This window comes from Myxocyprinus asiaticus, chromosome 22, assembly GCF_019703515.2.
Source record: "Myxocyprinus asiaticus isolate MX2 ecotype Aquarium Trade chromosome 22, UBuf_Myxa_2, whole genome shotgun sequence".
Taxonomy (NCBI): domain Eukaryota; kingdom Metazoa; phylum Chordata; class Actinopteri; order Cypriniformes; family Catostomidae; genus Myxocyprinus; species Myxocyprinus asiaticus.
This window is the reverse complement of record NC_059365.1, coordinates 47,307,895-47,331,574: the sequence shown is the minus strand read 5'-3', so window position 1 is coordinate 47,331,574 and position 23,680 is coordinate 47,307,895. Positions and strand designations below refer to the sequence as shown.

General features: G+C 38.2%; 1 long non-coding RNA gene across 2 annotated transcripts; it reads right to left on the bottom strand.

Annotated features, from left to right (window-relative positions):
- Positions 1-3,723: 3,723 nt before the first annotated feature.
- LOC127413440 (uncharacterized) lies at positions 3,724-8,691 on the bottom strand. Of its 2 annotated transcripts, none has more exons than XR_007892590.1 (5): positions 8,633-8,691; positions 8,415-8,473; positions 7,876-8,089; positions 6,208-6,596; positions 3,724-4,688 (listed from the first exon to the last, which is right to left on the bottom strand). It is a non-coding gene; the product is annotated as an uncharacterized LOC127413440 (long non-coding RNA). The 2 variants fall into 2 exon arrangements; XR_007892589.1 differs by having other exon boundaries at positions 6,208-6,456.
- Positions 8,692-23,680: the final 14,989 nt, after the last annotated feature.

The window sequence follows — 23,680 nt, the reverse complement described above, 5'->3', positions numbered from 1 at the left end:
CTGCAAGAGGAAGGATTAACTCTGGATAAAGCATTAAAGATTGAACGAATCTTTGAAGCGGCACAAGCTGAATCCAAAATGCTTACGGAGCAGTCGAATAATTCGAAAGAGGGTCACATGTGTTTCACTAAGCAAAAGTATGGCACGCACCAAACACATGCAAAAGGAGAAAGACCACAGATGCGGGTTAGCGACGCATCACTCCAACGAATGTGGAGCAAAGACAGTGAAATGTCTTTATTGTAAAAAAAATAGGTCACTTTGCATGGATGTGAAGAAAGAAAGAAACAGATTAGAAAATGGACAAAAAGAAAAACAAATCAGCATTCAAAGAAAGACCGGAAAGAAATGTGAAAGAGTCCTATTCAGATGATTCCATCGATACTGAAGGGAAAGAAACTGCAAGGACAAAAGATCAAAATGGTAATTGATACAGGCAGTAAGAAAAATGTCATAAGTGAACAACTGTACAAAATTTTATTTGCTCAGAAAGGTATCACTTTGAGACAGATGAACAAAAGATTCTATGCTTATGGACAAAAGATTCCTCTGAAATGTGTAGGTTTTTTTGATGCTTGCCTAACATACAGAGACAAAAGCATTCAAGACACCATCTATGTGATAAAAGGAACTGTAGAGCCACTGCTGGGAAGAAAAGCTTGTTTTGAGCTGGGAGTTTTACAGATGTCGTCTGTGAACAAATTTGAATTTGTCCCAAATAGATTTAGTAAATTGGTTAAAGAGTATGAGTCACCTTTCAAAGGACTTGGGCAAATTGCAGGATATTCCCATAAAGTCACAGTGGATAAAAAGATTTCACCTGTTGCTCAGGGACTGAGAAGAGTTCCGTATCACATGATTGAATCTGTCAATCAAGAGCTTGACAGAATGATTGATGAAGGAATTATAGAAGAAGTAAATGAAGGAGCCGAATGGATTTCCAATCTCCTGCTCATACCAAAGAAAGACACAACAGAGGGGAGATTACGTAGACCTGAGAGAAATAAATAAAGCTGTCATATGAGAAAGACATCCAGTTCCCACAGTAGATAGTATACTGCAAGCAATGCAAGGTGCAAAAGTTTTTGCTAAATTGGATGCAAGGAAAGGATTTTGGCAAGTTGATTTATCCGAAGAGTCAAGAAATCTGACAACATTTATCACACATAGGGGGTGCTATCGATTCCAAAAGGTTCCCTTTGGTCTTTCTAGTGCACCAGAGGTGTATCAGAAAGCTATGGATTTAATTCTTTGTGGATTAACAGGAGTAGTTTGGTATATGGATGACGTAGTGGTGTATGCTGTAACTGAAAGTGAATTGGAAGAAAGACTAAGAAAAGTATTTAAAAGATTCGAGCAGAAAGGACTGAAATTAAACAAGGACAAGTGTTCATTTGGTCTTCAACAAGTAGAGGTTCTAGGTCATCTGATAACATCTGAAGGAATTAAACCAGATTCCAGGAAAGTAGAAGCTGTGTGTGAAGCACCAAGACCACAGAATGTGAGCCAACTGAGATCTTTCCTAGGTACGTGTGGATATCTGATGAAGTTCATTCCAAATTTTGCAAACATCCCAGAACCACTCAGAAAGTTGACAAGAAGAAATGCTCAGTGGGAATGGACATCACAAATGGAAAGATCATTCCAAAGCATGAAAGTAGCTTTAACAAGTGATCCATGTCTTGCATATTTTCAGCTCAATGCACTGACATATGTGATAAGTGATGCCAGTCCTGTAGGTCTCGGAGCGATTCTAATACAAAAGCAAGAGGATGGACATAAGCCAGTAGCTTATGCAAGTAGATCTTTAACAGCTACAGAGAGACGATATTCACAGATAAAGCGTGAAGCTCTAGGTTGTGTTTGGGAAGTTGAACATTTTAGAACATATCTTTGGGGAGGAAAATTCACATTACAGATGGATCATAAGCCATTGATTCACATGTTCAATCCAGAAAAAGCAACATTGCTTCCACCACGTATTCAACGTTTAGTATGGAGATTGCAGCCCTATGATTATAAAATCGAGGACATCGTGGGCAAATCAAACGTTGCTGATTCTTTATCAAGACTTCCCAAAAACTGAGTTTACTGATTATGTAGAGGATTATGTGGGGAAAGTATTGTTAGTTTAGACATATGATCTAAAAGCACTGACACTTGATGAGATCAGAGAAGCAACTAAGCAAGATGAAATGCTGCAGAAGTTGTTACAAGTAGTTCAAACCGAACAATGGCCAAATCCAGTGACAGAAGCACTGATGCCCTATCAGAGATGTGTGACTGAATTGTCAACATATGATGATCTTGTTCTTCGTGGAGGTAGGATTGTACTTCCTTCTACTCTGGTAAAAACAGCTTTAGGATTAGCCCATGAGACACGTCAGGGAGAAGTCAGAACAAAACAATATCTGAGAGGTAAATTTTATTGGACTAACATGGATTCGGATGTGGAAAGGATGGTTAGAGATTGTGCTGCGTGCGTAATGAATCAACCTCTTCTTGCTGATCAACCATTACAACCGCTTGAGTTACCGCTAAGACCATGGACGAAACTAGGAACTGACTTAGTAGGACCAATTCAAGGTGAATATATCCTTACTGTTATTTATTATTATTCTTAATTTCCTGAAGCAGTAGTGATAAGTGACGTTCTCATCACAAACAGTTATTGTGGAACTAATAAAAATGTTTGCACGTTTTGGATATCCTACTGAAGTTGTTACAAATAATGGGAGACAATTTGTCAGTCAAGCATTTGAAACATTTCTGAAGAATGCAGGTATCAAGCACATACATGCTTCGCCTTATTATCCAAAGAGTAACGGGAAAATTGAAAGATTCCATCGATATCTCAAGAAGGCATTTACAACAAGCAAGTGTGAAAATAAACAGTGGAAGGAGGAGCTTCCAAAAATTCTGATGGCTTACCGTGCAACTCCTCATTGTGCGTCAGGAGAAACTCCATCTTTTCTAATGTTCTCAAGAGATTTTATAACAAAGTTGCCAAGTGTGGAATTGTCAAAGAAATGAGTACACTGAATGTAAAGAAACATCACCAAGCACACAAAGAGAAAATGAAAGAATATGCTGACAAAACAAACAGAACAAAAGATCATTTCTTCAGTGTTGGAGATATTGTGTATGTTGCAAACATGGAACAAGGAAAATTGGATGCAAAGTTCAAAGATTCCAAGTATGTAGTTTTGAGCAAGACTTCAGATAACTCATTTGAACTTGTAAATACAGAGTATGGTTCTTTGATTAAGAGAAATGTGAAACACATGAGACGTGCATTGTTAATGGTTAACTCAAGTTGAACAAATGGAGACGAGTGTGTCTGCAGAAGAAGTCAGAGACACTTCCTGTTGAAAAACAAATCTTGACTAGAAGTGGTCATGTTGTGAAGAAACCTGTAAAGTTTAAGGATATGGTTACTTGAAATGTGACTGTTGTATTCTGGTTATAAGAAACTTGTGTTAAAACAAAGAAACGAAGTTCTGTTACAAAATTTGGTTAAAGTGTAAATGTAACTTTCTGACAAGGAAAAGTTTTGTTATAATTTGTTTAAGCTGTAAACTTAAATTCTAAACAAAGGGAGGGATGTAGTATAGTGATTCTAATTCTCCTATATTATAGTAAGTCAGTAGGGGGCAGTAGAGAGGAGTAGAAGAGGAGTGATGGAAAGGACTCGAATTAAGATGACACTGAGAAGGCAGGAGCTGGAATCTTGAATCTTTATTTTACACAACACAACGAGTTCATGGAAGAAGAATATTCATCATAAATATAAATTTGTGTTAATCATATAAAAATTGGTAAATGTACCAACATATCAATACAAAGCTGACTAATAAACAAAATTTATAATTTATATTTTTTTTTTTTACAAATTATACTAAATGATTTAATGTTAAACGTCATGCAGGTACGTCCGTGATAACTCTTTACGATTTCTTAGCGAACTGTTTTATATTACTCTAATACTGTATAACAACGCAAGCCTAGTTTCCAACCACTTTTCGCGCTATTTTGTTATCAACAAAGTGAAAATGCGTATACATATTTTTTGCAAAAGCAGGTTTTAAAGTTATAATCACAGAGATCAGTGATTGTTAATAAAAAGCTGTATGTGTTGATATTGTAACCAGACAGTACCTCTTCAGAATAAATCCATAAGAACCAAATATAAAAATGTGGTATAGTATATACACACACACACAAGTTCATATGCAGTAGGTATATATATATACACACTCATGAATTTACCTTTACTTAATGGAATTATCCCATGCATTTGCATTCATTTCTGGAATATGTACATACCAGCTTAATTATTTCAACAATCCCCTGATCTATTAAATCATAATCAGAAAGAGGTTTACTGACATATGCACACTCAAGGAAATCATACATATATATCTGTTCAATAACAGAAGCTTCCAAGTACACACAAAAATGGATTATTAAACTGAACAATACAATAAAAATTTGAAGATATGTGGGGACAAATCTGCTAATGGATTTAACAACAATCCCACAGCAAGGCAATTTAAGTCAGCTTTCAAAAGAATTGTAGCAAGACATGCCATCACAGCTAGTGGCAACTGTTCTCCACAGGATAGCACAGTGGTACTGGAGGCAACACCTTCTGATATGCTGGCATTTCAGGCAAAGTGACATTCAACCTGAAACAGAAGACAGAGAAAAACATCATTGTAAATCTTCCCAGTGTAGGGCCTTGGCCCACTTAAAATGGCAGCAGAGACCGCATAGCCCTTTGTTCTATGATCAAAGGAGAGACATTGAACTCAGTTTCCCAGGATCCTTCACAAATTCACAACTGGATGCGAAGTCCCGCCCATGGACCCAGTCTCAAACGCCATTAGTCGAAAGCGGCCTACGACCGATGATGTCATCTTGTCAATAAAACCAGCGGACAGATGAAGTTCGGCTCTCTGTGCTAAGCTCTGGCTGGCTGTTAAGGGACATCTGTACTGTGCACGTACTGAAGGAGTTTTCCCTCCATTTGGACTGAGAACAAAGAGACCACGTTTTTCTAACCTCACCATTTGGCCACGGTAGAGTAAGATTAACTTAGCTTTGTTCAAGTCTTATAGTATACTTATATCAACCGGTTCAGTTTCACTGTAAAGCAACAGTGAATTTATTTTTAAAAAACGGAAAGGTGACCAGTTTCCCTTCTCCCTCTTTTTCATTCAACGTTGACTACTTTCTGCATTCTTCTCCATCGCTGGATCCGAAGAATAAAGCAGAGACGCGTCTTTTCGCTGACGAGCGTAAGACAAGGGACCATCCAGACCGTTTCTCCTGACCGCTCAATGCAACAGGAATTCCAACAGACAACCCTACTGAAATCACACAGGATTTGTGTGCCGCACCGCGGTTTGTGTTCGACTGAGGCTGGTGAACCAAATTCTCCCGCCTGTTTCATCAGTTCCTTTGTGTGTCCACTCATTTCCACCCTCACATGGTATCGGCTCCGTTTTGGATCTAACCCTCCATTTTGAACCTGATCCTCCATTTTGATTCCTTTGTTACCGCATCTGGATACACACACACACACACACACACACACACTAGCATATAGCTCCCCTGTTAGTTTAGGATTTCCTTGATTTTATTTTTGGATTATATTCAGCTAGTGTTGGCTGTGTTCACTACTGCCTGATTATAATAAATCTTGTTATATTATAATAAGTACTCCTGTTTGTTTTTGTTTGAATATTGTGTTGAAGCCAACCTCTGCCACGTGAAGAACTCCCAAATTACCTCAGAGTACTATTATTTTATTGGTGTTAGAAACTAACTGTAACTAGATTACTATTAGATTTGTATACCAATAATTTAACTAGTTTTTCCCCTTTTTGATTATTTTGATTAACAATTAAGATACTCAACCTACAGGGTAGATTTTGTTTTATGAGACTCAATCAGTAACTTGCTATCATTTTTCTCTTTTCAAAGAGTGGTGCCCCGAGAATAGAATTTAATGAGTTAAATTCTATTTAATTACTATTTAATTATTTAATTGTTATTTGATTATTCCATAATTAATAACAATTAATTATTGATTATTTCTGATAGTAAAACTGATTTAAACAACCAGTAGCACCTACACCAGCTTGTCCATGTTCAAAGAGGCTGTGGTGGGGACATAGCAGGCTTTGTAGTTAAAACAACTACCTGTTTATCAGCACTCAGTGTCGAGAGCTCTTCCCAAGATGAACACACTGATCGACATGAAGTCCCGAGGTAGACTTATCAGACCGTGTCCTGAAAGTCTGCAAGACAGCTGAGAGATTTATTCAGCAGCACACACTCAGAAGGCCCATCTCTGAATTTGACACCAAATTTAAATCCAGGGTCTCCACAAAGGCTCTGGAACTCCATGGTGGTTCTGCATTCAAGGAACTTGAGGCACACATGTTCAACCTAGAACCATACAACAATCACATCTTTATACTCAAAGTGCCTTCAGGAAGCTGCACTAACATCAGGCTCCACTTCACTGCCAAGGAAACGTGCTGCATCACAATTCCAAACGACTTAGGAAAACTCTGGGCAAGCTTGTACTGCAAAAAAATAAAATAATAAATAAAAATAATAATAATAATAATAATCAGTAAGATATAAAGTTCAGGGGCCGGTGTAAATGGGCACTAAGTCACAATTTATTCACTACTAAATATTTGAGCGTTGCACCATTAAACTTAGTTATAATGTAACCCTACATATAAACTAAATATTTACTTAAGACTCTGACCAGGAGTAACGAATGGAATAAAAAAGCAGACTGATATTTAATGATATAAATGAGCTCATGTTTTGCGTGACAGGCATCAATAATTTCGACATACAAGTATGACATTGACATTTACGAGAGAGAGAAAAAAAAACGTACTTATAAGCGTCTCTTCAGCATGAAACCATTCAAACGGTGCACTTTTCAGGGTGCGTCACCCGGTGTCAAGTTTCAACATTAAAAATATATATAGGATATTCAAATTAATAAATGTCTTTATCCAGCCTGTTGTATTAGTATTTATTTATCACCCCTTATTTATTTTAGTTACAGTTCCTATATGTTGTTATTTACACAGGGCAAATATACTATTTATCAAGTCTACTTTTATTATGTATCGTATTTTAATGGGGATATAATTTATTACAGCTGACAGTTACGTGAGCAAACAAGGTTTGAACATCAACCTTAACAAGATCAAACTGAAATTCACAGCTTTTTAACACTTCTGTGTCAAATTTGAAGGCTGTTTATCGGATCAATACAGGTAAACGTCATAATATGCGACTACGCTTTGAAAGCTTACAACCTACTAGTTAAGTATTGTATTAAGAACAGGTAGTGCAACCAAATTAAGCACTGACTTAGTTACAAACTAACTAGTAGTTACTAAGCCCTTAGTGTGAACTTTACGTCCCATCTTATGTAAGACCTTACACACAGCTATTTACTCAAACTCGTGTACTTCCAAACCTGTATGACTTTTTCTGTGGAACACAAAAGATGATATTTTAAAGAATGTTTTTGTCCATATAATGAAAGTCGATGGTGACCAAAACAAGATATTTTGCTCACCATTTACTTTCCTTATATGGAATACAAAATAACTTTTCTGGGGTTCTGCAAAAAAAAGTCACATGGATTTAGAAGGACATGACGTTAAGTAAATTATGGTCAACTTTTCTATTAACATTAAAAGTTATAACTACCTGAAACACTGTAATTTTATAAGACAACTGTTATACTGCATGTTGCAAAAGTATCTTGATTGCAAATAAAAACAGATAGTATAATCTTTTTTACTCAGTTATTGTTGTCTATTCTCTTACTTGTTAAAACAGCTCTTCAGTGAAGCCAGGCTATAGCCTTTTTCTCCTGTTGCAAACCAATTCCGGTTTTATCTAACATTCAGTTGGATGATTATTAAATTCCAAACTGCAAACTTAGCTTGTTTAGCTTCTACAATATCCATGTGCTCCTCATCAATTCCAATTGTCCACTTTAGAAACTATGCCCGTGAGTTGGGCCGTATTCAGGCCTGCACTGCAAAAATTACAAATCACACACGGAGAATTAATGCAAGCCCACATTATATTCATCAGTTGTATCACCTGTGTTGATCTGCAAGTAGATATTCAACTTGACCAAAAAAATAAAATAAATAATAACTTGGTGAGCTATACTGTTAATCATTGTGGTTATTTTCCTAAACTAACGTTAGCTACATAGCTAATATTCATTTAGCCTAAGAAAATAACCACAGTGAATGTTCAACGTAAACAAAAGTTACAAAGAATAATTGTGTATTCAGAATAAACACTTTAAATCCTGCCAAACATATGTTTGAAAATGTCTACTGATATCTTACCTCAGTTTCTTAAACTTGTTTCTACTGAGGTAACCCGTGCGCCGCTTAAGGTAATGCTGCTGCAATAAAGAGTAACATAACACATTCACAAATGAGAGTCCAAATAAATAACTAATTACATGTATAGGAAGATTGAATTGTGATGCTGTATATGCAGACTTACATTTTTTTTTTTTTTTTTTTTTTTTGAAGTGACTGGATGGGTAAAAATTACTCACCAAAACAGATGATTTCCCACTGAGACCCATAGGAATACAGAATGTTAGGGAATACAAAGATGGCGGCGCAGTAGCTTCACTGTTGTGACGTCATGAGAAATCCAGTTTTATATATATATATATATATATATATATATATATATATATATATATATATATATATATAGATCAGTGCGTCTTCTGCCTGTTTCCATTCAAATGGCCTTTTATCGATAACAATGGTGCGCGTGATGACGTCATGCCTAAACAAACACTTTGTCGCTTAAGTTTTGGTTTAGTGCAAAAGAAATCTGCCCTGAAGCCGTTTCCATACAGAAATGTGTGTTTATCGCTAATTCGCCTGCCAGATGTCCCTATTTTTTTTCCTCCGATGTTTTGGTAAAATGGGGAGAGTATTGAGACAATTCATTGAAATTAGCCAGCTTACTGTCATTTTAATTCACAAATAAATGCAATCAGAAGATGAGGAATTGCAATCAAAAGGGAGCAGTTGCCCTTCTGATAGGACTGTAATATTGGTCCTGATGTTGCGTCTATCGCAGGTTGCCATCGGTTCCAACCCGAAAATGAATCGTCATGACCCTGTTCAAGCTGGAAACCTGCACCAAGTTGTGGGGGAACTTTCAGTCTTAGTATAAGGACCATCCATCGATGTGTATATGCTGTGTGCACAGCTATTAAAGAAAAACTGATGCGGTGTAATATCAGTGTTTACATATGAAACATTCCTGATATTCAATAGACTATTTTGCACAATCATCTAATCTAAAGCATCGCCATCACAACTGCATTATGTCCTGCATATTTGTCCAGCAACTTTTAACGACCAACTGAACTTGATTATCATCTCAAATTAATTTTAGCGTCATAATTCAATTTACATTTTCTGAAGAAGCTCTGCAAATGCGATCCGATGTAAAGAGGGTTAGATTTAAAATATTTAAATGTTTTAAAAGGCTCAAAAGCTTGTTTTCTGAAAGTGAACTCATTGGACAAATAGTTCTGATAGTTTATAGTCTTGAAGTGTAGAATACTTTATTCGTATACAGAACAGGGTACGGCTAATTTAAGTTTGTGTAAAGAAAAGGCATATATAGGTCTAAATATATATATATATATATATATATATATATATATATATATATATATATATATATATATATATATATACACACACATTTGTTTGGTAATATATTATTTGAATTTAATGCGTTTTTCGTTTGGTAATTTATTTTATTTAATATAGGGAATTTTGCCAGCATTTTTTCAAAAGCTAAACAATAATTTTATAGAATTGTGCTATATGTTCATGTTCCAAAAAAGCACACTGAAGCTTTTCTCCTACTATTGTTTTTTTTTTTTTTTTTGGGCTAATTCCATGACTGCCGTCTATTATTTTGAATGGTGTGTAAAAGCAACTTTAATAAATAAACGGATGGCTACCGCGATTACACTAATCGCAAACAGTGGCCATTCATTTGTTCTCCGTGCACTTGTCCATGTGCATGATACTAGATATTTGTGTTGGTACTCCTGGAAGTGTCATGTTTGCAGTGATCGGATCTTTGTGCCGTTAAGATCAATCCATAATCACATACAATAAATTGGCTTTCAAGGATCCTATGCCTTGTTGTCATGATTAACACAGGCAAACGATTGGGGTAAATTCTGTCATGTGACGACATTTTTGCGTTAATGCCAATTTTCTCGACAAAAAGTGTTTCCGAACCAGTTTTTCACAACATTTGATGTGACGACATAGAGGTTATGCGCTAGAGTCAAACGGAAAAATATTATGTCAACAATTTTCGCAAAAAATCCTTGGATGGAAACGTAGTTATTGAATTATCCTTATTATGTTAATTTTATTGTAGTACAGCAGTAATATTTCTATCATAATTCCTTTAGATTCACACAGCATTGGTCCTATTAAACCTTCAAGCCTTTTTAACGGTGAACTGAAGACATTTGTATTACATGCATAGTTTTTTTTTTTTTTTAAACATGCTCCTCATTTACAGTGTGGTGAAGTGCAACCTCCTCCACTTCTGTGTCCCAGTGGCACGTTATTACAAGAATGTTTTGAATTACATGAACATAAAGTGATTTCGTAGCACTTTGCATTCTCAATGCACTTTATAAGAAAAACGCAAAGCGGACTAATAGCGAACCAGACTCTGAACACTCCGGAGATTGAGTTTGTGTGGGCTGTTTGCGAGTCGCTGAGACAGTTGAAAACAGTGGCCGTGCTTGGACCATCTTAATCCTGACTATATGTAGCCCTACATTTATTTAATGAAATTGCAGCCTTTTGGGGGGTTTAATAAATCGCACTGGGCCATATCGCGATTTCGATTTTATTTTGAATTATTCGAATTTGAATTATTTGATTATATTCTCAGCCCTATATTTTACATATTTAATTTATCACATACGTTGACTTTCTGTCCTACTTTTAAGTATTCATGCAATACTACATATTGATTGTAAATTATTCCAAAGTAAATTCAGGTTTTAATGAAATCTTTATCTCAGATTATACCTTCGAAATGGCTGATAAGTGCTAAGCCATTCCTTCTGACATGGAGCTCTGTGTAGTGGCATCAGTTTGGCCAGTACCGGCCCTGCTCCTCCGCATAGTGATATTTTATGTCTCTACTTCCAGCCAGCTCTCATTGAAACGGCACTCCGGCATGTACGGGAGTACTGCACATCTTCACTGTGGTAGATTGTTGGCGAAGAAATTACACCTGCATTCATAGTCTTCCGGCCAGCTCTCATTGAAACGGCACTCCGGCATGTTGATGGACCATCATGGGGTTTCATGACCCTTTAAAAACTTATATAAACTCTGCTTATGCATTTACATGGCACAATAAGTGGCATCTCTGGCAGAAACCAAGGTGAGTTAAACTGCTTTTTCTTAAACACTGCGTATTCTCTGCAATGCAAGAAATCCGCTGTATGCCGCTCGCAATGCTGGAGATTTGCCACTATGGGGTGTGTCAACAAAATTTACTGCAAGTGTGTGTCGACTATGATTGCTTTCAGTACACAGTCAATAAAATCATCATATCATCATACCGCTCTCAACACTTGCTCCACTGTCAATGCCACAATCCCCCGCAAGAGTGTTTAGCTCGACTCCAATAGAGATGAACTGACTCACCTAGCACCAGTGGACATGTACCATTAATCAGCGTAAGGAAAACAGTGTTCGCATTTACTTGACATTTCAGACTGCTGTTTTCTGCAAAAATCCTGGAATAAACTGTTTTCTCAATGCCAATTTACACTGCTACAACACACAATAATTGTTGAGGATTGTCACAGTACTCTAATAAACACTAACAGGGTTAACATACTGATCCAACAAAAATTTTTGTTGGTGCAATGTGAATTGGCCTTTATAAGTGCATGTAAAAGGGGTCAGTGTTGCTGTGTCAGGCTGGTCGGGCAGCTCAAATACAGTAAAGTGAATGTATTGATAGCATCACAAGCGTCAGTGTTTACACTTTTTTTGGAAATCAGCCTACAAATGGCTTATTGTTGACTTTAAAAATAGAAAGACATCACTAGCACACTTTTGAAGCAAAACATTTGACAAAAAGAAGTTAAAACAATAGATGTAGTGTGCAAAGTGTAACACTTTTTGGTTTGTCAGTGGGTTGATGGTGAATGTGGTTCCTCTGCTAGAACACCAAGTGTAAACTTGAGGGAAACACTGAGCAAAAATCACTCAAAAAAAGTAAAGTTAGTTCTGAGAAAATTTGCAGCTGCATTTTAAACAAGATCACACTTTCTTTGCTATTTGTTATCTAATGCAATGACACCCAGACTTCTTTGTGTGTGAATTTTAGTGTACAAAAACTTTTTGGAGCCACTGTTTGACCTCTATGTGCACTCATTCCGGTTCAAAGTTTGTTTGAGGTCACATGCTGACCCAGGTCCAAACCTCTGTTGTTCTTCATCTGATCATGAGTATCACTGACACAACCCCAAAACTCTCCCCACAGAGTTAAAAGAATAGTTCACCCAAAAACGAAAATTCTCTCATCATTTACTCACCCTCATGTATATGACTTTCTTTCATCTGCAGAACACAAATTAAGATTTTGAAAGAATATTTCAGATCTGTACAATGCAAGTGAATGGGTGCCAACATTTTGATGCTCAAAAAAGCACATTAAATCAGCATAAAAGTAATCCATAAGACTCCAGTGCTTAAATCCATGTGTGCAGAAGTGATATGATTGGTGTGGGTGAGAAACAGATCAATATTTAAATCCATTTTTGCTAGAAAAACAAGAAGAAGAATGTGACTGTGAAAGTTAAAATGGAGCTTTACTGAACAGGGAAGAGAATTTATGGTAAAAATGGACTTACATATTGATCTGTTTCTCACCCACACCTATTGTATCGCATCTGAAGACATTTATTTAACCACTGGAGTCTTATGGATTACTTTTATGCTGACTTATGTGATTTTTGGAGCTTCAAATTTTTGGCACTCATTCACTTGCATTGTGAGGACCTACAGAGCTGAGATATTCTTCTAAAAATATTAATTTGTGTTCTGCAGAAGAAAGTAAGTCATACACATCTGGGATGGCATGAGGGTGAGTAAATGATGACAGAATTTTCATTTTTGGGTGAACTATTCCTTTAATCTCACCAAGTCTTTTCTGCTGGATATATTTATGCTCTTTGTTCTTCTTGTACTGCCTGAGTGAGGAGATAAAACAGATATGTGAAAAAACCATTTGAGAGCAGAGATAAAGGAGACTGATCCAGTGGTGCGATGCATGTCAGTAATTGGCAAGTATTTGATGTGGCAGTTCTTCAAGCTCAGAGGTCATCTTGTGTATACTGTACGAGTGTTTCTTAGAGGTCAGAGCTGATATACTGCAACCTGTGATGTTCCATATTCACTATGAGCTCAAGCATGACACTTTCATGCAGATTGAGTGAAAAAAATTAAGAATCATCCCACCGTTTAAGAGGAATTGATGCTGATGGAACCATCTCATTAAGCTCACATAGCTCTGCAAATAAGTCTTAATTATCTTCATTGTTTCTTCTAGACAACAATGAGATTCAATGGACAGTAAATTGAGACTTTAACTAAAAGTCTCCTACTTTTCAAATGTTTCTCCTGAGAAAACCTCAGTAATCTCACATGTACACTACCGTTCAAAAGTTTGGGGTCACTTGCCTGAAATTTTTCTCATGATCTTAAAAATCTTTTGATCTGAAGACGTATGCTAAAATGTTTGATATTAGTTTTGTAGACAAAAATATAATTGTGCCACCATATTAATTTATTTAATTACAAAACTAACATTTTATTTAAAAAAAACAAAGTTTTTGAAATGGATGACTTGGACCAAGTAATTAAAAAAGCAGCCACTAAGTGCCCAGCATAGATGGGAACTCCTTCAATACTGTTTAAAAATCACCCCAGGGTGATACCTCAAGAAGTTGGTTGAGAAAATGTCAAGAGTACATTTCTGCAAAATCTAGGTAAAGTGTGGCCACTTTGAAGATGCTAAAATATATCATAGTTTTGATTTATTTTGGATTTTTTTTAGTCACAACATAATTCCCATAATTCCATTTATGTTATTCCATAGTTGTGATGACTTTGCTATCATTCTAAAATGTAAAAAAAAAAAAAAAAAAATACAAATAAAAATAAAGAATGAGTAAGTGATCCTAAACTTTTGAACGGTAGTGTATCTCCTCCAGATTGTCACGAGATCTCAACAATGTCTCAAACTGTGCTCAAATACCACAGAGATCTCAAAATGAACTCAAGCCAAGTCATTTTTATTTGTATAGAGCTTTTCACAACACACATCATTTCAAAGCAGCTTTACAGAAAAGTATGCTTCAACAGAAAAACCTGGAATATAGTAATGTCTTCGAGTCATAATAGTGTGGTTTAAAAAATTGTTTTCATGAAACTCAAACATTTCTCATTAAATTCTTCCAGTACCAAATGAACTTAGCTATGCAATTTAAATATTATAGCTCTATACTCTTACTGTATGCAGGGTTCCCACACTTTTTGAGTGGATTTCGATGATTTTTACAGTCGCTATCAATTACTAATAAGGATTTAAAAAAAAGAAAAATATTTTTTTTTTAACCAATTTAACATTTTAGAGCTGAGTGTAACAAGAAGAATCTATATTAATGTATCATCACAGTCTGCATGTTGTCACATCTGGTTCAAACCTTTGCCTATACTGTATGTCTCTGGACGATCACCAGTTTAAACTGTTTACCTTCATATAGCACCTCACTGTGTCATCTTTCATTTTAATTTACAATACAACAGTATCTAAATGAGGTGATTATCAGGGCAAAGTTTTCTAGGTTCAGGAGAAGTTGTGCACTTTCCTGGTTTCTCTCAGAGGATTAATGTGCTCAGCACAAATCAGAAGAGACTGCATTTAAGTATTTTACTGTCATTGTTTTCACTACTGCAGCATGTTAATCTCCCATTTGCATTATTAATACAATGCAGTTGTAGACACTGTGACATTTACATCTCTATTTTTTATATATATATTTATTTATTTACATCTCACAGTTGCAGTTCATCTTGCTGTATCTGGTCACCAGTGAACGCTGCCTTAATTATCACACTCAAACTGCAAGGATAAAAGTCCAGGTGTAAAACGATTAAACCAATGTTCTGTATTTGGACTCTGGCATGAAATGTTTCTTTATTTGAACATTATTAAAAGGATCTTATAACATACCTTGATAATGTGACCATTATCAATTATCAGTTATCATTGCTCATACTTGTACAATCTTTAATCGTATTGTACTTTGTTTTGTGTGACATACCGTATACCTCTGTCTTGTTCTAATGCTCATGTGTATTTGTACTCAGGTTTGTACTATATTGAATTTATCTAATACATTTTTTTGTGTAAAATGAAAATGGAAGCTTCCATTTTGCAAATGTGGAAGTGTGATAAAGGCCTAAAGACATTTTCATGACTTTATTCATGACTTTTTAAGATTTCATTAATTTCTAAACCGCAAAGGGCTAATTAAATCAATAGCGTGCACTCACTTCAAAGTTAATGTGTGCAGCTCTGTTCTGTTTTTATTGTTTAGTGTATTCCACATTCTAAGAGCACACATGAGGCTCATGATTCAGTGTTTTCAGTTCGGTTTTGTGCACGTTCCACAATTCCATCTCGTGCCCAGAGTAACAGATGTGCTTATGTGCGCTAATCGTGTTATATTTAAAGCACTCCAGATTCGCTTTACTTTTGTGTAATTCCAAATATGAATGGCAGCAACATGTTAATATACAAATAATACACCCCATAGCACTGGGTATTTGTGAAAAATATCCTTGCAATAGCAAACAGGGGTAGGCAGCGGTGTAGTGTTAGGGATGTTTTTTTATTTTTAATATTATTTATTTTTAAACACGGATCTATATGCCTTAGAATGCCTCACGTGGAGCTGTTTTGGAGATATGTAATATATATACACACAGACGGCCAAAAGTTTGGAATAATGTACAGATTTTGCTGTTTCAGAAGGAAATTGGTACTTTAATTCAACAAAGTGGCATTCAGCTGATCACAGAGTGTAGGGCTTTACTATCAGAAATAATTAATAATTATTTCTTTAGTTATTAATTAATATTTAAATTAATTAATTGAATCTAACTCATTAAAACCTCATATGGGACTCCAGTAAATGTAGTGTGCTACGTTTAGGAGCGGGTTTGGTTATTAGCAATAATCAATAATTATCAAAGATAATTATTAATTATTAAAATCAATAGAACATTGATGAGAATCAATGTTAGCTTTTTATAATCCTTTAAATCAACAATTATCAAAGATAATCACTAATCATAAACATCGATGAAACATTAATTAAAATTAACACTAGCTTATTGATCTTTCATATTCAACAATCATCAAAGATAATTATCAATTATCAAAAATCAATAGAATATAAATAAGGATTAATACTGACGGGGCACCACCCTGGAATCAGGGACTAATAACCAGACATCCGAAGAATCTCAATTTTCTGGAAAAAAAACAATGAATGAAGGTTTGAATCCGAGCACTGACATCCCGTCAGCATGACACAGGCGTATGCAAAACAAACCAAAACACTTCTCTTTGTGATATAACAAAGTTTATTTATGCAGTAATATCAATTAATAATTAATACAATGCAGTCAATAAACTTTTGACTTACAACTACAAACTAAACAGTGATATGATTAGATATGGAAATCAAAATAATCCTATAACACATGAGGGTGTGTGTGTGTGAGATCAAGTGTGTGTGTGTGTGTGTGTGTGTAAGGAGGGACGCACACAAAATGGCGGACATGACTCTCATGGAGAGTATGTCACGCGAGACTTCCGGCCAGAGAATATGGCCGCGAATGTGGGCAGAGAGAAACCAGTCAATGGCGTCTACCAGTTACCACGTGTATCCGCTTGTACGATAGCGTAGGGACAAAGCTGAGCTTTATCACAAAGCTATCTACTAGCCAAAAATGTGTGCGAGAATGTTTGTGAGGGGTCGCGTGTGTGTGTGTGGTTAGTACAAGAGAGAGAGAGAATTAAGTGACGGCCCCAAAGCCGGTTTCGCGATCGTGGGAGAGAAAGCAGCTGTTAGTTTATCATTCAGAGACATGGTGGACGGCTCGTAAACTGTCCCGCGGTCTTTGATTCTTTAATGGATAAACTCAGTGTGCCGGTCTCACCCGCGATGGCGGAAATGCACAACAGTCCAATGTGGTTGGACTACAATACAGCAAATCAAATTTGTGATAATTAATACCCTGAGTATTAATAATGAGCGGACATGGCGGTCCGTAAACTTTACAAGAAATAACCTTGATACACAAGAATAACACACTATAATATTCTATCTCTGCCCAGACGTAAACCTCTTACTTGAATCGCATGAGGATGCAGAATGTGTGTTCATCCGTCCTTTAACTCCGACTCGGTTCCTTGAGGCTCAGGTGATGACGGGAGGCCGTTTCCTCACTCTGTCGGCGGGCGGTATAGCTGCTGATTCTCGGCGGGCTGGTGGAGAAATCAGCGACGTCGACTTTATTGAAGATGGAAGAGAAATCTTTTATCTCTTCACTTCTGCAGGCAAACGGATGAAGATGCGGATTGCTCGGCGGTCTCCTTCGGATCCGTTAGAGTGTTCGGTGGAACACAGAGTAATCTCAACTCGTCCAGCAAGATGGAGATTGTATGGCCACAGTTTCAAGTCGGACATTACTTCCTTGTGCCACGAGGCTGCACCTGAGAGCAGCGATGAGCTGCGTCTACACACGGCGAGCAAAGTTGCTGGAAGCAAATCCCGGAAGCATTTCAGAGGTATTTCTACTCCTGATGATGTCAAGGTTGAGGGACGTTCTGTTGTGTGCCTCATCCAATAGGAGTTGAGAGTTCGATCCTTTAGTGAGCAAGGCTTCATGGGATTTGTAGTCTGTTTTGGACTCCCTTTGTTTGATTTTGGCGCGATTTTTATCAGTAAAATTTATGACTTGGTATGTGGGCCTAAGTTAGATTTTACGACTGTGTTAGGCCTGCCTTTGTCTTCTATCTGAATACATGAGACCCAACAAAAGTATAGTCATTTTTTTTACTGATGTAAAAAATAGCACCATCACTATTTGAAAAAAGTCATTTTTGATCAAATCTAGACAGGTCTCATTTCCAGTTGTGAGTTGTGTGTGGATGCCGCTGAGAATAGCGTGAAGCCACCACACGCGCTATGTCTCCGTGGCAGCGCGCTCAACAAGCCACATGATAAGATGTTCGCGTTAAAATCTCAGATGCGGAGGCAACTGAGATTCGTCCTCCACCACCTGGATTGAGGCGAGTCACTACGCCACCATGAGGACTTAGAGCGCAATGGGAATTGGGCATTCCAAATTGGGGAGAAAAAGGGGAGAGAAAAAAAAAGGAGTAGCCACCCAAGTCTTTTTATTGGCAGTAGACCATGGGCAAAATATTACCAAATTTTGGTCAAAAGGAATCAATTACTAGTTGTTTTGTTTACAGTATCATATTGCAGTTCAAATCACAATTGCAATATTAATTTTTATTTACTTTTTTCTGATTTTCTCACCCAGGCCAATTTGGTTGATTAGGAGACCTGGCTGGAGTCACTCAGCACACCCTGGATTCGAACTTGTGACTCCAGGTGTTGTTGTCAGCGTCAATACTCGCTGAGCTACCCAGGCCCCCACAATTGCAATATTTTTTAAAAAATAATCTCAATATGACTTTTTGTCTAAATCATGCAGTCCTTTTAATTGCCTGTAATGATTTTTTCTTCTTGACTTTGTAAGACTGTGGCTTTTCTAGAGCAGTGATTCCCAACTGGGGGTATGTGAAAAGAATTGGATTTTGCTTTTTTGAACCTATAAAACTAAATGGATCTTTTAAAATAAAAATTGTTAGGATTATGGATGGGTAAAAATATAGATTTTCTGATTAATCACAATCCTGAAATCAATTCTTAAAGCTACACTATGTAACTTTTGGTCCTGTAGCGGTTGAAATATAAAACTGCATGTTACTTGCGAAGGAACACTTTACATCAGTTGTGATTCAGCACTGCTCTTCTGGCGGATGAATCTCATGGTTTGAGGACTTAAAGATTACCTGCAGAGTGGAGTCATGACGGGCTATGTTCATGTAGATATGTTATTCGCTTAAAAATTTATAACTGATATATTACTTACTTTGATGAAAATAAACAACACTCTTAATTATATTTTAATATGATTATTAAAGCATTTTATCCCTTCATCGACACAAACCAAAGATGTGTACTAAAGACTAAATATTAATATCATTAATATTGATTATTATTGATCAATCAGTATTGGTTTGATCTATTGACAAGCCTGTTTGGGCTGGGTAATGATACAGATTACCGGATTCGTTTTCTGATTCACAAGGTCTTAGTTCGATTGAGATTTCAATTCAGTTCTGATTAACAAGTCATGACGGGCTATGCTCATATTAATATGTTATTCCCTTAAAAATGTATAACTGATATATTACTTACTTTGATGAAAATAAACAACACTCTTAATTATATTTTAATATGATTATTAAAGCATTTTATCCACTACACAATGCACATTGATGTTTGTATTGTACTACACATATCATTTTAAGAGGTGAAACTCAAAATCTGAAGTGATGGTGACGTAGTGGGCTAAAGCACATAACTGGTACTACAATAGTAGGTCTTTGCACTGCAAACAATACAAGACTGTAATATAAAAATGCAAATGAGGATTTAATAATGATGAAATACTTTATCGAACATGAAAATAATTTGCAGAATTATGCAATATAACAATTACACAAAAATGTTTAATCATTTATATGGAAGTAAAGTTACAACAGAGAGATAGTTACACGCTAAACAAATTAATAAAGATTACTGTGCTATGAAATCAGTATATTATAAAAAACCTGAGATGAGCATACATTAACCACCTTGTACCAATAGTGGTTTTTACAGTAGATCTGGTTAAAGATCTGCTAAAGATGGGCTATCTGCTAAAAGGATAAAATGTTTGTACACTGATTTATTTCTCCAAAAATACTTTATTGGCTTACACTTGCTTGCAAAAATAAAACTAATAATCATTCAACTTGTGCATTTCTGTGGCTGGGGTAAATGCAAAAAAAAAAAAAAAAAAGCCTAAGAAAACAGCAGAACACACATTTAGAGACACAATTTGGGAATCTCAAAACTGAATAAAACAAAATCATTATTGTAGACTTACTGTAGTGAATCAGGGTAAGACAAGGACATGGTTTTGAACATAAATTTTTTTTATGTACTCTCTCAATAATTAACATTTGTTAATTGTTCTTGGCTGAAAGAAGTGGAACCCGACATGGTCTTCTGCTGTTGTAACCCATCTGCCTCAAGGTTCGACATGTTGTTCATTATGAGATGCTATTCTGCTCACTAAAATTGTACTGAGGGGTTATCTGAGTTACTGTAGCTTTTCTGTCATCTCGAACCAGTCTGGACATTCTCCATTGACTGGATGTTTTTGTTTTTTGCACCATTCTGAGTAATCTCTAGAGACTGTTGTGCGTGAAAATCCCAAGAGATCAGCAGTTACAGAAATAGTCAAACCAGCCCGCCTGGCACTAAATCACTGAGATCACATTTTTTCCCATTGTGATGGTTGATGTGGACATTAACTGAAGCTCCTGACCCATATCTGCATGATTTTATGCATTACACTGCTGCCACATGATGCCTGAATAGATAATCACATGAATAAGTAGGTGTACAGATGTACCTAATAAAGTGCTCAGTGAGTGTATATACTGTATATACAGTATATATATAAATTCAATTTCAAGGCATTTATTGATGGAATACATGGAATTTGTACATTTTAAAAATTATGAAAAACGTCCTGGTTACTTTTGTAACCTCCGTTTCCTGATGGAGGGAATGAGACGTTGTGTCTATGTAGTGACACTAGGGGTCACACTTGGGAGCCCCAAACACCTCTACTTTTTTTAAAAAAGGCCAATGAGAATTGGCGAGTGGAATTTGCATGCCACTCCCCCGGACATACGGGTATAAAAGGAGCTGGTATACAACCACTCATTCAGGTTTTGTGCTGAGGAGCCGAGACCAGGTCCCGGCCATTTCAGCGGGTAGCTCAGCATTGTAGCAAGAGGGACACAACGTCTCGTTCCTTCCATCAGGGAACAGAGGTTACAAAAGTAACCAGGACGTTCCCTATCTGTCACTCACTCGACATTGTGTCGATATAGTGACACTAGTGGTCCCTATAAAAAAACGCCACAACTATCTGAACTGTGTTACGTGAACTAGTGGTGTGTGACAGGCAGACCGCTGTGTGCCTCGTAGCCAGCACAGCAGGCCATCACGTAACCTCCCCCAATGCTCTTAACTGACTGGGAGCCATAAGTATTTGCATCGGGGGTTGTCCCTCCCAAGGGGAAGACTCCACGGAGACCACACCCTGCCAAAAAAGGGGGCGGGGGGGGAGAGAGGGTATTTTGAGTGGAATATGTCACACGGTCTTACCGAGTCTTGTCGGAAGTATGTCATGTGGAGAGGTCCCATGGTAAGTCCTACTCGAAGAGGGAGGAGATTCTACAGGGCATGGCGACCTGGGGCAGAGGGGCCTCTGCCCAAGGAAGACGCAGTTTGCCGATAGGGAAACGATTTTGCAGAAAATATCACAAGGGGTCGCCTTCGGGGAACCAGCACATGTGGAGCACCTACAGTACCTCAGTACAGGGGCTCATTAGCGAACGTACTGTGCTGGTCAGTGAGTTTCTCTGCAAACTCAACTGCCAGAGGGCTAAGGAGTAAAGTCATCCAGGGATCACAGTCTGTGAACATGACTGGGAGTCAAGAGCGCACGTCTTCACCTCGAGGGAGGGGAAAGGCGCTATGCACAAGTGGTACACCCAGCCAGCTGTCCCGGAACTTACCTGCTCGTGCCTACCAATACACAGGACTAGACCGTCTCAACCTGGAGACTGTAGAACCTCGCAAAGGTGTTGGGTGTTGCCCAGCCTGCTGCTCTGCAGATGTCTGCAAAAATGCGCCACTGGCCAGGGCCCAGGAGGCCGCCACACTCCTGGTAGAGTGGGTTCGTAAGCCCGTAGGGGGTGGCACATCCTGAGCCTGATATGCCATCACGATGGCGTCAATGACCCAGTGGGCGATCCTCTGTTTGGAGACAGCGCTTCCTTTCCGCTGTCCACCAAAGCAGACAAAGAGCTCCTGGGAGCTTCTAAGGCTCTGCATGCAATCCAAATAGATGCATAAAGCTCACACCGGACACAGCAACACCAAGGCCAGGTCTGCCTCCTCCTGGGGCAGCGCTTGCAGGTTCACCATCTGATCCCTAAAAGGGGTCGTGGGAACCTTGGGCACATAACCCGGTCGGGATCTCAGGATCACATGAGAGTAACCCGGACTGAACTCCAGGCATGATTCTCTGACAGAGAATGCCTGCAGGTCCACTACCCTCTTGATGGAAGTGAGCGCAGTCAGGAGGGCAGTCTTCAAGGAGAGTGCCTTAAGCTCGGCTGACTGCAAAGGCTCAAAGGGGGCTCTCTGTAGACCCTGAAGAACTACAGAGAGATCCCATGAGGGAACGAGGTGCGGTCTGGAGGGATTCAGCTTCCTGGTGTCTCTTAGGAACCTGATGATCAGGTCGTGCTTCCCTAAGGACTTACCATCGACTGCGTCGTGGTGTGTTGCTATGGCGGCAATGTACACCTTCAAGGTGGAGGGGGACAGCCGCCCCCCAGCCTCTCCTGCAGGAAGGAAAGCACCGATCCGACTGTGCATCTCTGGGGGTCTTCATGTCGGGAAGAACACCACTTAGCGAACAGGTGCCACTTCAAAGGCATACAGGCGCCTCGTAGAGGGAGCCCTAGCCTGAGTGATCGTGTCTACCACCACGGGTGGTAGGCCAATTAGGTCTTCCATGTCCCGTCCAGGGGCCAGACGTGGAGATTCCAGAGGTCTGGTCGTGGGTGCCAGATAGTGCCCCATCCCTGAGAAAGAAGGTCCTTCCTCAAGGGAATTCATTGGGGGGGGGGGCTGTCACGAGGAGTGTGAGATCTGAGAACCACGTCTGGGTGGGCCAGTAGGTTGCTACAGGACGACCTGCTCCTCGTCCTCCCTGACCTTGCACAGGGTCTGTGCAAGTAGGCTCACTGGAGGAAATGCATATTTGCGTAGTCCAGGGGGCCGGCTGTGTGCCAGCGCATCTATACCGAGGGGTGCCTCGGTAAAGGCGTACCAAAGCGGGCAGTGGGAGGATTCACGGGAAGCAAACAGGTCTACCTGTTCTCAGCTGGACCACCTGAGGGTGGAGTCTCCACTCTCCCCTGAGGGTAACCTGACGTGACAGCGAGTCTGCTGTGGTGTTGAGGTCACCCAGGATGTGAGTGGCTCATAGCGACTTGAGGCGCTGCTGAC